General features: G+C 45.5%; 1 long non-coding RNA gene across 2 annotated transcripts in view; it reads right to left on the reverse strand.

Annotated features, from left to right (window-relative positions):
- LOC146185716 (uncharacterized) overlaps window positions 1-15,589 on the reverse strand; it is a 56,203-nt gene that overhangs the window by 23,357 nt on the left and 17,257 nt on the right. The window contains exons 3-4 of one of the 2 annotated variants that reach the window (XR_014708029.1): window positions 13,119-13,204; window positions 12,176-12,305 (exon numbers count right to left, since the gene is read on the reverse strand). This is a non-coding gene — a long non-coding RNA (uncharacterized LOC146185716). The remainder of the gene's footprint in view (window positions 1-12,175; window positions 12,306-13,118; window positions 13,205-15,589) is intronic. The other variant, XR_014708030.1, reaches the window with a different exon arrangement.

Raw genomic sequence — 15,589 nt, forward strand, 5'->3', positions numbered from 1 at the left:
TGCTTAATTTAGCACTTATGACTATGTTGGCTTTGTAATCCTGACCCATCGTCGTTGAGAATGGCCAGTGTGTGAAGCTCTCGTTTCAGTGCTTCATTTAGCGCTGATGAATGAATGGATCTTGGCTTTGCAATCCTGCCAAGATGTCATCGAGAATGGCCAGCGTGTGGAGCTCTCGTTTCAACGCTTCATTTAGCACTTATGAGTGAATGGACGTTGGCTTTACAATTCTGCCAAGACGTCATCGAGAATGGCCAGCGTATGAAGCTCTCATTTCAGTGCTTCATTTAGCGCTTATAATGAATGGATGTTGGCTTTGCAATCCTGCCAAGACGTCAAGAATGGCCAGCGTATGGAGCTCTCGTTTCAATGCTTCATTTACCACTTATAATGACGATGTTGGCTTTGTAATCCTGACCCATCGTCATTGAGAATGGCCAGCGTGTGAAGCTCTCATTTCAGTGCTTCATTTAGCGCTGATGAATGAATGGATCTTGGCTTTGCAATCCTGCCAAGATGTCATCGAGAATGGCCAGCGTGTGGAACTCTCGTTTCAATGCTTCATTTAGCGCTTATAATGACTAGATGTTGGTTTTGTAATCCTGCCCGTCCTCGTGAATGGCCAGCGTGTGAAGCTCCCATTTCAACGCTTCATTTAGCACTTATGAGTGAATGGATGTTGGCTTTACAATTCTGCCAAGACGTCATCGACAATGGCCAGCGTATGAAGCTCTCATTTCAGTGCTTCAATTAGCACTTATGAGTGAATGGATCTGGGATTTCCAATCCTGCCAAGACGTCATCGACAATGGCCAGCGTATGAAGCTCTCGTTTCATTGCTTCATTTAGCACTTATGATTGAATGGACCTTGGCATTGCAATCCTGCCCCGACACTGTCGAGAATGGCCAGCGTGTGGAGCTCTCGTTTCAATGCTTCACTTAGCGCTTATAATGGACGTTTGTTGGCTTTGCAATCCTGCCCCGAAGCCGTCGAGAATGGCCAGTGCGTGAAGCTCTCATTTCAACGCTTCATTTAGCACTTATGAGTGAATGGATGTTGGCTTTACAATTCTGTATGTTGGCTTTACAATTCTGTCAAGATATCATCAAGAATGGTCAGCGTGTGGACCTCTCGTTTCAATGCTTCATTTAGCGCCTATAATGAATGGATGTTGGCTTTGCAATCCTGCCAAGACGTCGAGTATGGCCACCGTGTGGAGCTCTCGTTTCAATGCTTCATTTAGTGCTTATAATGACGATGTTGGCTTTGTAATCCTGACCCATCGTCGTCTTGAATGGCCAGCGTGTGAAGCTCTCATTTCAGTGCTTCATTTAGCACTGATGGGTGAATGGATGTTGGCTTTGCAATCCTGCCAAGACGTCATTGAGAATGGTCAGCATGTGGAGCTCTCGTTTCAATGCTTCATTTAGTACTTATGATTGAATGGACCTTGGCTTTGCAATCCTGCCCTGTTGTCAGGAATGGCCAGTGTGTGAAGCTCTCATTTCAGTACTTCATTTAGCGCTGATGAATGAATGGATCTTGGCTTTGCAATCCTGCCAAGATGTCATCGAGAATGGCCAGCGTGTGGAGCTCTCGTTTCAATGCTTCATTTAGCGCTTATAATGACTAGATGTTGGTTTTGTAATCCTGCCCGTCGTCGAGAATGGCCAGCATGTGAAGCTCTCATTTCAACGCTTCATTTAGCACTTATGAGTGAATGGATGTTGGCTTTACAATTCTGCCAAGACGTCGTCGAGAATGGCCAGCGTTTGAAGCCCTCATTTCAGTGCTTCATTTAGCGCTGATGAGTGAATGGATCTTGGATTTGCAATCCTGCCAAGACGTCATCGAGAATGGTCAGCATGTGGAGCTCTCGTTTCATTGCTTCATTTAGCACTTATGATTGAATGGAGCTTGGCTTTGCAATCCTGCCCCGACACTGTCGAGAATGGCCAGCGTGTGGAGCTCTCGTTTCAATGCTTTACTTAGCGCTTATAATGGACGTTTGTTGGATTTGCAATCCTGCCCCGTCGTCGAGAATGGCCAGCGTGTGGAGCTCTCGTTTCAATACTTCATTTAGCACTTATGATTGAATGGACCTTGGCTTTGCAATCCTGCCCTGTTCTCAAGAATGCCAGTGTGTGGAGCTCTCATTTCAATTCTTCATTTAGCGCTTATAATGAATGGATGTTGGCTTTGCAATCCTGCCAAGACGTCAAGAATGGCCAGCGTGTGGAGCTCTCGTTTCAATGCTTCATTTAGCACTTATAATGACGATGTTGGCTTTGTAATCCTGACCCATCGTCATTGAGAATGGCCAGCGTGTGAAGCTCTCATTTCAGTGCTTCATTTAGCCCTGATGAATGAATGGATCTTGGCTTTGCAATCCTGCCAAGATGTCATCGAGAATGGCCAGCGTGTGGAGCTCTCATTTCAATGCTTCATTTAGCACTTATGATTGAGAGGACCTTGGCTTTGCAATCCTGCCCTGTTGTCGAGAATGGCCAGTGTGTGGAGCTCTCGTTTCAATTGTTCATTTAGCGCTTATAATGAATGGATGTTGGCTTTGCAATCCTGCCAAGACGTCAGGAATGTCCAGTGTGTGGAGCTCTCGTTTCAATTCTTCATTTAGCGCTTATAATGAATGGATGTTGGCTTTGCAATCCTGCCAAGACGTCAAGAATGGCCAGCGTATGGAGCTCTCGTTTCAATGCTTAACTTAGCACTTATAATGACTATGTTGGCTTTGTAATCCTGACCCATCGTCGTTGAGAATGGCCAGTGTGTGAAGCTCTGATTTCAGTGCTTCATTTAGCGCTGATGAATGAATGGATCTTGGCAATCCTGCCAAGATGTCATCGAGAATGGCCAGCGTGTGGAGCTCTCGTTTCAATGCTTCATTTAGCGCTAATAATGACTAGATGTTGGTTTTGTAATCCTGCCCGTCGTCGAGAATGGCCAGCGTGTGAAGCTCTCATTTCAACGCTTCATTTAGCACTTATGAGTGAATGGACGTTGGCTTTACAATTCTGCCAAGACGTCATCGAGAATGGCCAGCGTATGAAGCTCTCATTTCAGTGCTTCATTTAGCGCTTATAATGAATGGATGTTGGCTTCGCAATCCTGCCAAGACGTTGAGAATATCCAGCGTGTGGCTCTCGTTTCAGTACTTCAATACGCGCCTGTGAGTGATTGGATCTTGGCTTCGCAATCCTGCCAAAATGTCATCGAGAATGGCCAGCGTGTGGAGCTCTTGTTTCAATTCTCCATTTAGCACTTGTAATGAATCGATGTGGGCTTTGCAATCCTGCCTCGATCTTGTCGAGAATGGCCAGCGTGTGGAGCTTTCGTTTCAATGCTTCACGTAGTGCTTATAATGGACGGATGTTGGCTTTGCAATCCTGCCTTGTCGTCAAGAGTGGCCAGCGTGTGGAGCTCTCGTTTCAATGCTTCATTTAGCACTTATAATGACGATGTTGGCTTTGTAATCCTGACCCATCGTCGTCGAGAATGGCCAGCGTGTGAAGCTCTAGTTTCAATGCTTCATTTAGCACTTATAATGACGATGTTGGCTTTGTAATCCTGACCCATCGTCGTCGAGGATGGCCAGCGTGTGAAGCTCTCATTTCAGTGCTTCATTTAGCGCTGATGAATGAATGGATCTTGGCTTTGCAATCCTGCCAAGATGGCATCGAGAATGGCCAGTGTGTGGAGCTCTCGTTTCAATGCTTCATTTAGCGCTTATAATGACTAGATGTTGGTTTTGTAATCCTGCCCGTCGTCGAGAATGGCCAGCGTGTGAAGCGCTCATTTCAACGCTTCATTTAGCGCTGATGTGTGAATAGATCTTGGCTTTGCAATCCTGCCAAGAAGTCATCGAGAATGGTCAGCGTGTGGACCTCTCTTTTCAAACCTTCATTTAGTGCTTATAATGAATGGATCTTGGCTTTGCAATCCTGCCAAGATGTCATCGAGAATGGCCAGCGTGTGAAGCTCTAATGCTTCATTTAGCACTTATAATGACGATGTTGGCTTTGTAATCCTGACCCATCGTCGTCGAGGATGGCCAGCGTGTGAAGCTCTCATTTCAGTGCTTCATTTAGCGCTGATGAATGAATGGATCTTGGCTTTGCAATCCTGCCAAGATGGCATCGAGAATGGCCAGCGTGTGGAGCTCTCGTTTCAATGCTTCATTTAGCGCTTATAATGACTAGATGTTGGTTTTGTAATCCTGCCCGTCGTCGAGAATGGCCAGCGTGTGAAGCTCTCGTTTCAATGCTTCACTTAGCGCTTATAATGGACGTTTGTTGGCTTTGCAATCCTGCTCCGTCGAGAATGGCCAGCGTGTGGAGCTCTCATTTCAATGCTTCATTTAGCGCTTATAATGAATGGATGTTGGCTTTGCAATCCTGCCAAGAAGTCGTCGAGAATGGTCAGCGTGTGGACCTCTTTTCAAAGCTTCATTTAGTGCTTATAATGAATGGACCTTGGCTTTGCAATCCTGCCAAGACGTCGAGTATGGCCACCGTGTGGAGCTCTCGTTTCAATGCTTCATTTAGCGCTTATGTTTGAATAGACCTTGGCTTTGCAATCCTGCCCCGACACTGTCGAGAATGGCCAGCGTGTGGAGCTCTCGTTTCAATGCTTCACTTAGCGCTTATAATGGACGTTTGTTGGCTTTGCAATCCTGCCCCGAAGCCGTCGAGAATGGCCAGTGCGTGAAGCTCTCATTTCAACGCTTCATTTAGCACTTATGAGTGAATGGATGTTGGCTTTACCATTCTGTATGTTGGCTTTACAATTCTGTCAAGATATCATCGAGAATGGTCAGCGTGTGGACCTCTCGTTTCAATGCTTCATTTAGCGCCTATAATGAATGGATCTTGGCTTCGCAATCCTGCCCTGTTGTCAAGAATGCCAGTGTGTGGAGCTCTCGTTTCAATTCATTTAGCGCTTATAATGAATGGATGTTGGCTTTGCAATCCTGCCAAGACATCGAGTATGGCCACCGTGTGGAGCTCTCGTTTCAATGCTTCATTTAGTGCTTATAATGACGATGTTGGCTTTGTAATCCTGACCCATCGTCGTCTTGAATGGCCAGCGTGTGAAGTCTCATTTCAGTGCTTCATTTGGCACAGATGAGTGAATGGATGTTGGCTTTGCAATCCTGCCAAGACGTCATTGAGAATGGTCAGCATGTGGAGCTCTCGTTTCAATGCTTCATTTAGCACTTATGATTGAATGGACCTTGGCTTTGCAATCCTGCCCTGTTGTCAGGAATGGCCAGTGTGTGAAGCTCTCATTTCAGTGCTTCATTTAGCGCTGATGAATGAATGGATCTTGGCTTTGCAATCCTGCCAAGATGTCATCGAGAATGGCCAGCATGTGGAGCTCTCGTTTCAATGCTTCATTTAGCGCTTATAATGACTAGATGTTGGTTTTGTAATCCTGCCCGTCGTCGAGAATGGCCAGCGTGTGAAGCTCTCATTTCAACGCTTCATTTAGCACTTATGAGTGAATGGATGTTGGCTTTACAATTCTGCCAAGACGTAGTCGAGAATGGCCAGCGTTTGAGGCCCTCATTTCAGTGCTTCATTTAGCGCTGATGAGTGAATGGATCTTGGATTTGCAATCCTGCCAAGACGTCATCGAGAATGGTCAGCATGTGGAGCTCTCGTTTCATTGCTTCATTTAGCACTTATGATTGAATGGAGCTTGGCTTTGCAATCCTGCCCCGACACTGTCGAGAATGGCCAGCGTGTGGAGCTCTCGTTTCAATGCTTTACTTAGCGCTTATAATGGATGTTTGTTGGATTTGCAATCCTGCCCCGTCGTCGAGAATGGCCAGCGTGTGGAGCTCTCGTTTCAATACTTCATTTAGCACTTATGATTGAATGGACCTTGGCTTTGCAATCCTGCCCTGTTCTCAAGAATGCCAGTGTGTGGAGCTCTCATTTCAATTCTTCATTTAGCGCTTATAATGAAGGGATGTTGGCTTTGCAATCCTGCCAAGACGTCAAGAATGGCCAGCGTGTGGAGCTCTCGTTTCAATGCTTCCTTTAGCACTTATAATGACGATGTTGGCTTTGTAATCCTGACCCATCGTCATTGAGAATGGCCAGCGTGTGAAGCTCTCATTTCAGTGCTTCATTTAGCCCTGATGAATGAATGGATCTTGGCTTTGCAATCCTGCCAAGATGTCATCGAGAATGGCCAGCGTGTGGAGCTCTCATTTCAATGCTTCATTTAGCACTTATGATTGAGTGGACCTTGGCTTTGCAATCCTGCCCTGTTGTCGAGAATGGCCAGTGTGTGGAGCTCTCGTTTCAATTGTTCATTTAGCGCTTATAATGAATGGATGTTGGCTTTGCAATCCTGCCAAGACGTCAGGAATGTCCAGTGTGTGGAGCTCTCGTTTCAATTCTTCATTTAGCGCTTATAATGAATGGATGTTGGCTTTGCAATCCTGCCAAGACGTCAAGAATGGCCAGCGTATGGAGCTCTCGTTTCAATGCTTAACTTAGCACTTAAAATGACTATGTTGGCTTTGTAATCCTGACCCATCGTCGTTGAGAATGGCCAGTGTGTGAAGCTCTCATTTCAGTGCTTCATTTAGCGCTGATGAATGAATGGATCTTGGCTTTGCAATCCTGCCAAGATGTCATCGAGAATGGCCAGCGTGTGGAGCTCTCGTTTCAATGCTTCATTTAGCGCTAATAATGACTAGATGTTGGTTTTGTAATCCTGCCCGTCGTCGAGAATGGCCAGCGTGTGAAGCTCTCATTTCAACGCTTCATTTAGCACTTATGAGTGAATGGACGTTGGCTTTACAATTCTGCCAAGACGTCATCGAGAATGGCCAGCGTATGAAGCTCTCATTTCAGTGCTTCATTTAGCGCTTATAATGAATGGATGTTGGCTTTGCAATCCTGCCAAGACGTCAAGAATGGCCAGCGTATGGAGCTCTCGTTTCAATGCTTCATTTAGCACTTATAATGACGATGTTGGCTTTGTAATCCTGACCCATCGTCGTTGAGAATGGCCAGTGCGTGAAGCTCTCATTTCAACGCTTCATTTAGCACTTATGAGTGAATGGATGTTGGCTTTACAATTCTGTATGTTGGCTTTACAATTCTGTCAAGACATCATCGAGAATAGTCAGCGTGTGGACCTCTCGTTTCAATGCTTCATTTAGCGCCTATAATGAATGGATCTTGCCTTCGCAGTACTGCCAAGACGTTGTCGAGCATGGCCAGCGTGTGGAGCTCTCGTTTCAATGCTTTACTTAGCGCTTATAACGGACGGATCTTAGCTTCGCAATCCTGCCCCGTCGTCGAGAATGGCCAGCGTGTGCAGCTCACATTTCAATCCTTCATTTAGCGCTTAGGAGTGAATGGATGATGGCTTTACAATCCTGCCCCGACGTTGTCAAGAATGGCCAGCGTGTGAAGCTCTCATTTCAATGCTCTATTTTCCGCTTATGAGTGAATGGACCTTGGCTTTCCAATCCTGCCAAGACGTTGAGAAATGTGTGTGTGTGTGGAGCTCTTATTGGAATGCTTCATTTAGAGCTTAGAATGAATGGATGTTGGCTTTGCAATCCTACCAAGATGTCGTCGAATATGGCCAGCGAGTGGCGCTCTCGTTTCAATGCTTAATTTAGCGCTTATGAGTGAATGGACCTTGGCTTTGCAATCCTGCCACAGCATCATAGAGAATGGTCAGCGTGTGGAGCTCTCGTTTCATTGCTTCATTTAGCACTTACGAGTAAATGGACCTTGGCTTTGAATCCTGCCCTGTCGTCGAGAATGGGCACCGTGTGGAGCTGTCGTTTCAATGCTACACTTAGCGCTTATACTGAATGGATTTTGGCTTTGCAATCCTGCCCCGACGTTGTCGAGAAAGGCCAGTGTGTGGAGCTCTCATTTCAACGCTTCATTTCGCACTTATGAGTGAATGGATGTTGGCTTTGCAATCCTGCCAATACGTCGTCCAGAATGGCCTGCGTGTGGAGCTCTGAATTGACTTTGGCTTTGCAATCCTGCGAAGACGTCGAGAAATGCCTGTGTGTGGGGCTTTCGTTTCAATGCTTCATTTAGCGATTCTGAGTGAATGGATCTTGGCTTTGCAAACTTGCCCAGACGTCGTCGAGAATGGCCAGCATGTGAAGCTCTCGTTTCAATGCTTCATTTACCGCTTAAGATTGAATGGATATTTTGAGTTTGCAATCTCTGCCAAGACGGCGTCGAGAATGTCTAATGTGTAGAGCTCTCGTTTCAATGCTTCAATTAGCACTTATGAGTGAATGCACACTCCATGCAGTCATTTTTGTTTATTACCAGTAGCAGTAGGTTCACCCACTCGGTTCGGTTGGTTACACTTGTAGCGAAAGCTATACTTCGGTAGGTTTTCAAGCCGTCAGCGTAGCACCATGGCGCTGTGGAAGATGAAGGAAAGGAAGAAAAATAAGAATGCTAGGTCAACCGCAGGTAATGCTTTCGTTCCACATTCGGTTTAGCAGCGTTGAACTATTGATTGTTTAGTAATAGATACACTGCTCTAGTTTTAAAGCCGTCTGCGTGTCACCCTCTCACCGTGGAAGACGAATAAGAATGCTCGGTCGCACGGAGCTATAATGCTTTCGCTGCACATTTGATTCAGCAGCGTTGAACCCTTCCTTCTAATTTTTTTATTACTATTCCGTCAATGATTTGCATTGTTTCTTCCAGTTGCAGTTTTATGCTGAAAGGCACTCTGCAACTTTTTATGGCTTTCAGTGTTATGTTTAGTTTATATATTGGATGCGCTCTTTTCAGTAGCGTCCCTGAGGCTTTGCCAAGGACGCCTGGAATTTTTTTGCACTACGGGCTTGAGGCCTTTTTCTGGAGCGTCAAATGTATAGCTCCCGGACCATAGTCAATTGTTGCGAGACCTATGGTTTCTGCAATTTTCCTTCCAGGTGTTAGCTCATCACTAACAACCTTGGCACCCCGCCGGAGTGGCGCAGTGGTTACCGTGCTCGACTACTGTTCCCAAGGGTGCAGGATGGAATCCTGGCCTCGGCGGCCGCTTTTCGATGGAGGTGTAAAGCAAGGCGCCTATGTGCTGTGCGATGTCAGTGCACGTTAAAGAACTCTAGGTGGTCGAAATTTCCGGAGTCCTCCACTATGGCGTCTCTCATAGCCTGAGTCGCTTTGGGACGTTAATCCCCACAAACCAAACCAAACCAACTACTAACAACCTTGGCAGTGACCTAAAATTTGTCCTTGCGTTGCAAAAAACTTTGCTTTCTTTCCATGTCCGCGGTGTCATTGCGTTCGCTCTTAGCTGCTGCAGCTCGACATGTTTTGCTCTGTAATCCCATCAACTGCCGCTAGTCTACCCAGTCTACCCTTTCTTTCCGTTGGCCGGAACATGTAGACTACTGGGCCTTTTGCTGTTGACTATCAAAATGTCCTCTTCATCGCTATCGACCTCCAGACTGTAGCCACTACCTTTGCACACTGCTGCGAAGTTGTTCGGCTTTTTCCGCTATATGCATACTTGCTTCCATGCTGGACTGGCGGTTATTTTGCATTCGTTTCTTCTGCTGTAGTCTTGTTCTGGAAGGTTTGCCATTGACGTAATTTCTTTTAGTCTTCTAAGCTGTTACTGGCATAGGCGCGACGGTTATGCTTTTCCACAAAGTGCACTTCGCTGTTGCTTGCAGCCGATACCTGCTTGTTTACATTTCATGTTTTGTAGCTTCATGAACAAGACGCACTCTGACCACTCTCTCGGATTGGGTCATGGAGCTTTAGGATGTTAACTCTCGCTTTCTCGTCCTTAACTCAGCAGATGACCTGGTCATGCATCAGATTGTCTCCTAAACGTGAAGTTATGCGCTTTCAGTGGCGGGTGAGAAAATAATTTAACCGCTCATCCTGGAGCTGCATTTGTGAGTGGAAGACGTGTCTCAAGTGCAGTTCGCTATGCTTTGGTAAGAAGTGTGCGTCTGGAAGGGTTATCACATGCATCTAGTAAGTCTTGGTGTGGTCTTGGTTCTGTTGGTTTCCCGAATTCCAAAGCGTTATAAATGTCAAGAAGCGTAGAGCCTCAGACTCTCAATGCAATGGCAGTGCTACTTGCCGGTCGGGCGGTAGCACCAGTCTGTAAGTTGTACGATTTCTTTCATTGATCGCATACAAATTGCGGATACGGCCCATATAAAACACAGAAAATATGGGGTTTTATAGAGCCAATCATTTTCACTATTGCTTTTTGTTGATGGATTCCCTTGCGCTATTGAGACTCCGCTCTTGCTAATCATGGTAGGTTGAAATGCTAAATTGATGCGAATGCAAATATAAATGCAAGTATCAATTGTCTGACTACGCACAAAAATACACTAGATGAAAAATCCTCGGATCAAGACAACAGAGCATTCCCTTTAAACTCTCCCTTTGAGGGCAGGAACTTTATCGACAACCATCAGCATTGTGGGTAGATGTAACAGGCCATCTTTAATTGGCTACCTACTCTTTTCTTGCACAAACCGTTGTTACGTGCAATCCAACTATGTCATGCTTGTCCTCCATCACGACCAACGGGGACACAGCATATCGCCAGTAACCTACAGCCTGTATCCTCGAAGTGGCCTATGAAACGCAACCATGGTGTGCTCTCTATTCGATAAGTTATTGCAACAAAAGTTGCACTTATTAAACTTTAAGGGAATGGGGCGAGTCTGCTGGGTAAACCAGGAAAACGCTGGACACTATATAAATTATAAATATAGGGCGAGCGCAAGCACCATGTAGAAGAATATGCTTGTCCTTACGGCCGCATTATTAGTAGACTACGTATTGAATTAGCCACTTTGTGGCCATGCGTGGGATCGAACTCTCAGCGCCACCAACATTTCTTGCACTCCCTGATCTCACCTGGAGTGGACAGTTTCCTTCTACATTTGGCCTCCTCTCCTCCTGGAGGTTCACACCAAACACTGAGCACATTCCGCGACAGAGCAAGCGCATTAACCACATTCAACTTCCTGTTGCTTCCCTCCTGTCGGGTACCGCAGATAAGCGCACTAAAGACGCGTATGGAATGCATGAATAGAACTTAATGTCGGATATATTGCTGCAGCCTGCCAACATTAACGCACAAAAAAACTATCAAGGCGAAAAATCTGGGCTTTCACGAGTGACAACTTTTCACTGAACGTTTTCTGGCTTAGAAGCGCTACCATTAGAGAGACAAGCTTTATGCGAATGATAGGCCCCCTTCTCCTTCGTCTTGTTCCATACTTTTAGCAGCACCTGACGCAGATGTTTCAGGCTGCTGCTTCCCGCCAGCTCGCTTCGTTGCGAGTGGCGCACAGGCATTGACTGAACCTGAATTTAGCTCCTTGTGGACGTTACCGTTGCCTGCCCTAGATGTTCCAGGCTTGCTCGTGTGGCCTGCAGTGTGTGGCACGTACCACGTTCCAGATACCTCATGCGCCTTCGCAGCCGCTCACCGACGCATATCTGAGTCTTTCTAATATAGCACAACCCGCATGACAATGGGATACTATACGCTGCACGAAGTGTGTTTGAAAAACAATGAATTCGTGCTGTACACAGCAAGTATGTTGGTAATTGTTGCGCGCGGAGAACGTGATCCTCACCCCTGTCCGCCCAAAGATCACGTTGTAAAAGGTCCACGTGGAATGGCGGCAGACTCACCGCCATTCTCTTGAGCTGGTTGCGTATTTCCGTGCCTTTTGTGGATTAATATCTTTGCGGTGATAGATTCAGCTATGCTAGTGAGCTGTCTTTTTGAAAACTATGATAGTGTTAAAGCCCTGTTCTCTGCAACATGAGGCGTTGGCGTTGTTGGAATCCAGCCCTAAAGGACTTAGGCCCCTTGGCCATGCCGGCACGTTGGTACGGCTTTGTTAAAGAGGGGGGCTTTATATCTATATTGTGTGGTCTTCAATTAATCTGCTAGTTGTTGGCAGTATTATAAACGGTATATACCAGGTAATAGAGGTACACATTCAAAGCAGTTATTAAGCGAACCGTCCAGTGCACGTGCGCGAAAAAGGTTCTGCAAGGGGAGTCTGAAGACGGGAGTCACCGCTAACATCCCTTGCAGGTGGAGCTTAGGTATCCCCCCTATTTTTAAGGCAGCTGGAAATCGTTTACCTTTTTCGTTCAGTTGTTGGTGAGCGCGCATTTAGTCTGTCTTCAGGAGTGCTAAACTGTCATGGTCAAGCCTTGACCGATGGGCTCCATGTCTGTCTGCCAGGCGAGGGGCTCCGGGACCTTTCTTTACCTATAAAGACGAATCAGAGGCGACATAACATAGGAAACCTTAGCCTATGCATGCCGTATGGATAAACCTGCTGAATAACATGATCGGTCTCTGAAAAGAGGTCGCGCCGATATGAAGCAATTGATGCCGGAGAAACCAGGAAGCTTCTCAAAGTTTTTCATTACCACCTCCTTGACCGATGAATCAGCCAGTGGCAAACTAGTCCGCATTTTTCATTGCCAATACCACCCAGAAATACGTTGGCCGAAACTACAAAGCCAACAAACGGAAAACTTCTTGTAGAAACTTGCATCGCGGATCAAACTGATAAGTTGCTGTCCTTGCAAAATCTTCGTGAACTGAATGTGCAGGTGACACCTCACCGCACCCTAAGTTACACAAAGAGCTTTATTTCCAAGCAGAAATTGCTACATAGCACTGATAGAGAACTACCTGAGCAAAGGAGTAATCTCTGCCCGACATATTACCATCAGAAGAATTAACACAAAGATAGAACAAAACACATTATCTTGACATTCAATAGAACTCTACCAGAATCCACCCAAGCCGCATACATTTCCGCCCTTACATACCGAACCAACTTAAAACACAACTTGTTAGCTTGCTGGGACACACTTCTGCCACATTTGGAAAAGACAAATACCGACGAGAGAGGTGAACACACGCCAAAATGAATCTACTGCAGTGGCGCACATGGCGCATACTCTAGATCGTGTCCAATGTGGAAAACTGAAAAATAAACTGAAAACCACCGAAAACATGCCATATCTTAAGACAAGAATACATATCTCCCTGCAACAGAAGGGTACATACACTGGGGCAGTGACGTGGGGACCACCTTCAGTTTGTCTGCACACAGTTCGATACGATGGACCTGGTGCCGACATCCAGGTCTGCCACTGCGTTCACAAAAGGCACAGACCACAGGTCCAAAATTAGATCACGTGATCTCTGTCGGAGGCCCTCAATCACCGCCTTCGGTGGCAGCCTCTCCAGCAACACACACAAGACAGTAGTGCTGATATGGGCCTGTCTCCCCAAACCCATAAGAAGGCAACTCTCCTGTCAAAATAGGCTGTGCCGCTGGAGCGGAGCCTGGCGAAAAAGACGCGTGAAGGTCACAGGTCAACGCGACGGAGAAAAATCCTCCAAGTCTACCACGGAGGAAATGGATTTTGGTGAGATCCCGCCGACATCCAAAACTCTCACGCCTGCGAAACCTCCGTGAAAGTCCAACGCCACTAGAGTGGCAATGGATTCAACTCCGAGCTTGTGGCTGCCTCTCTGCACCCGATGATAACTGTTCTCAGTATCCAGCTTATCACAATGACTTGTTAAATACAGTTGAACTGTATTGGATTGTGCAGAAATTACACTGGCATTACAGGTCTACTTAAAGCTATGACACCCACCGCTCTATGCAATCAAGAAACGAACCTCAGGCCACAACACACAAATATACAACACTTTTCGAAAATATCCAGAAAATAATAGACTATCAGGAGGCGTAGCAATGTAATACAGAGCGATGTCCCTGCCAAAGAGCTACAATTAAAAACAAACTTCGACAGTAGCTATAAAGATCATAAGCTACAAAACAATAACAAAACAATAATTTACTCTGAACACATACCGCCACATATCGCAGTTACCATCCCCGATTTCAAAGACCTTACTGAACAATTACCAGAGCCATAGGTGATAGTTGGACACTCCTCCTTTTGGGAAAGCGAACGCACAGATGCGAGAGGAAACATTACAGGTTTCATACCGTCTTATAATATATGCCTGATGAATACTGGAAAGCCTATAATATACTGCTCTCCTAGCATAGAAAAAATAAGCTGCCCAGATTTAGCTTCTACATCGGTACGCTTTTTAACGATTTCAATTCGGATGTTTTTGATGGCCCTCGATGAATTGATCATCTACCCATAGTTTTAAAGCTATCATCGCCTACACCATTCATCACAAGACCACAGCAATAGCTGTTGCACCTTGCTGATTGGTCGCTTTTTCAAAGAAATTTCTCATTAGAAAAAGAATATCAAGAAATTGAGGTAGACGAAATAAATCAGAAATTTACTGAATGCATTGTATCAGCAGCTGCACTATCCATTCCACAAACTTTCACAAAGGAAACAAACGTACAGTGGACAAATGAATGCAAGCAGGAAAAAAAAAGCAGTATAAAGTACTGAGTACTCTCCGTAGATACCCCAATGCAGAAAATTTGCTCTTGTGGTACGTTAGACGAAATGCCGAAACGCTTGAAAAATATAATGGCAGAAATATATTTCATTCATAAGTTCAATAACATCGGAAATGAAATTGGCCATAAATAAGGCCGTAAATTCACTAAAACCGTTTCTGCACTTACAATGTTGACGCTAATTGGTACGCAAACACCAGGACAGGCTAACACACTGGGCAAGCACTTCCCCAAAGTATCTTGCTCATCTAAATATGCACGCACATATTCCATAAATATAAAGCAATAGCAGAAAAACAAAAGCTTCCCCTCTGAACAGGCACGCATGTGGACTACAACCAACTTATTACACTACAGGAACTAGAGTATTATTGGAGAAAAAAAAACGCGAGGTCTGGATAATATTTATTATGATATGCTAGCCCACCTCTCCCAAGCAATAGTTAAGGCACAGTTGAAATTCCTTAAGATATGGATAACTGGAAAAATACCCGAAACATGGAAGCAAGCATTCATAGTAACTCTTATTGAACCCGGCAAGCCACCACCAAGTCCCAGCTGCTACCGGCCAATAGTACTTACCAGCTGTCTAGCAAAGTCATTTGAAAGTGTTGTAAATATCAGGCTGACTGAATCTCAACATTTAGACTATCATCAATGTGGTTTAAAAAATATGTCCAACCGCTGGTCTCCTCATCCACCTAGAAAACACGTCTCTGAAGCATTCATCCACAAGCAGCATTGTATTGGGTATTCTTTGGCCCGGAGAACGTTTACGATACAATGTGGAGGTTTGGGGTCCTGCGTGACCTAGCAGATCTATTCGCGGGAGGATGCTGCACTGCTCGAGTGACTTCTACAAGCAATCGTACATTGTCTGCTTAGGCTCAACATTTTCAATGATTTTCCTACAGGAAAGTGGTGTTCCTCAAGGCTGTGTCTTGGCACCACACTTTTCATAGTTAACATAATTTCTATCGGAAGTGATTCCAAGATGTATTCACACTAAGTGTCAAAGTCACATGCTCTTCCTCCAAATTCTCAACCTGCGAGAAACAAATACAGATTACAA

This window comes from Amblyomma maculatum, chromosome 6 (genome assembly GCF_055883805.1).
Source record: "Amblyomma maculatum isolate TAMU_Amacu chromosome 6, ASM5588380v1, whole genome shotgun sequence".
Lineage (NCBI taxonomy): Eukaryota > Metazoa > Arthropoda > Arachnida > Ixodida > Ixodidae > Amblyomma > Amblyomma maculatum.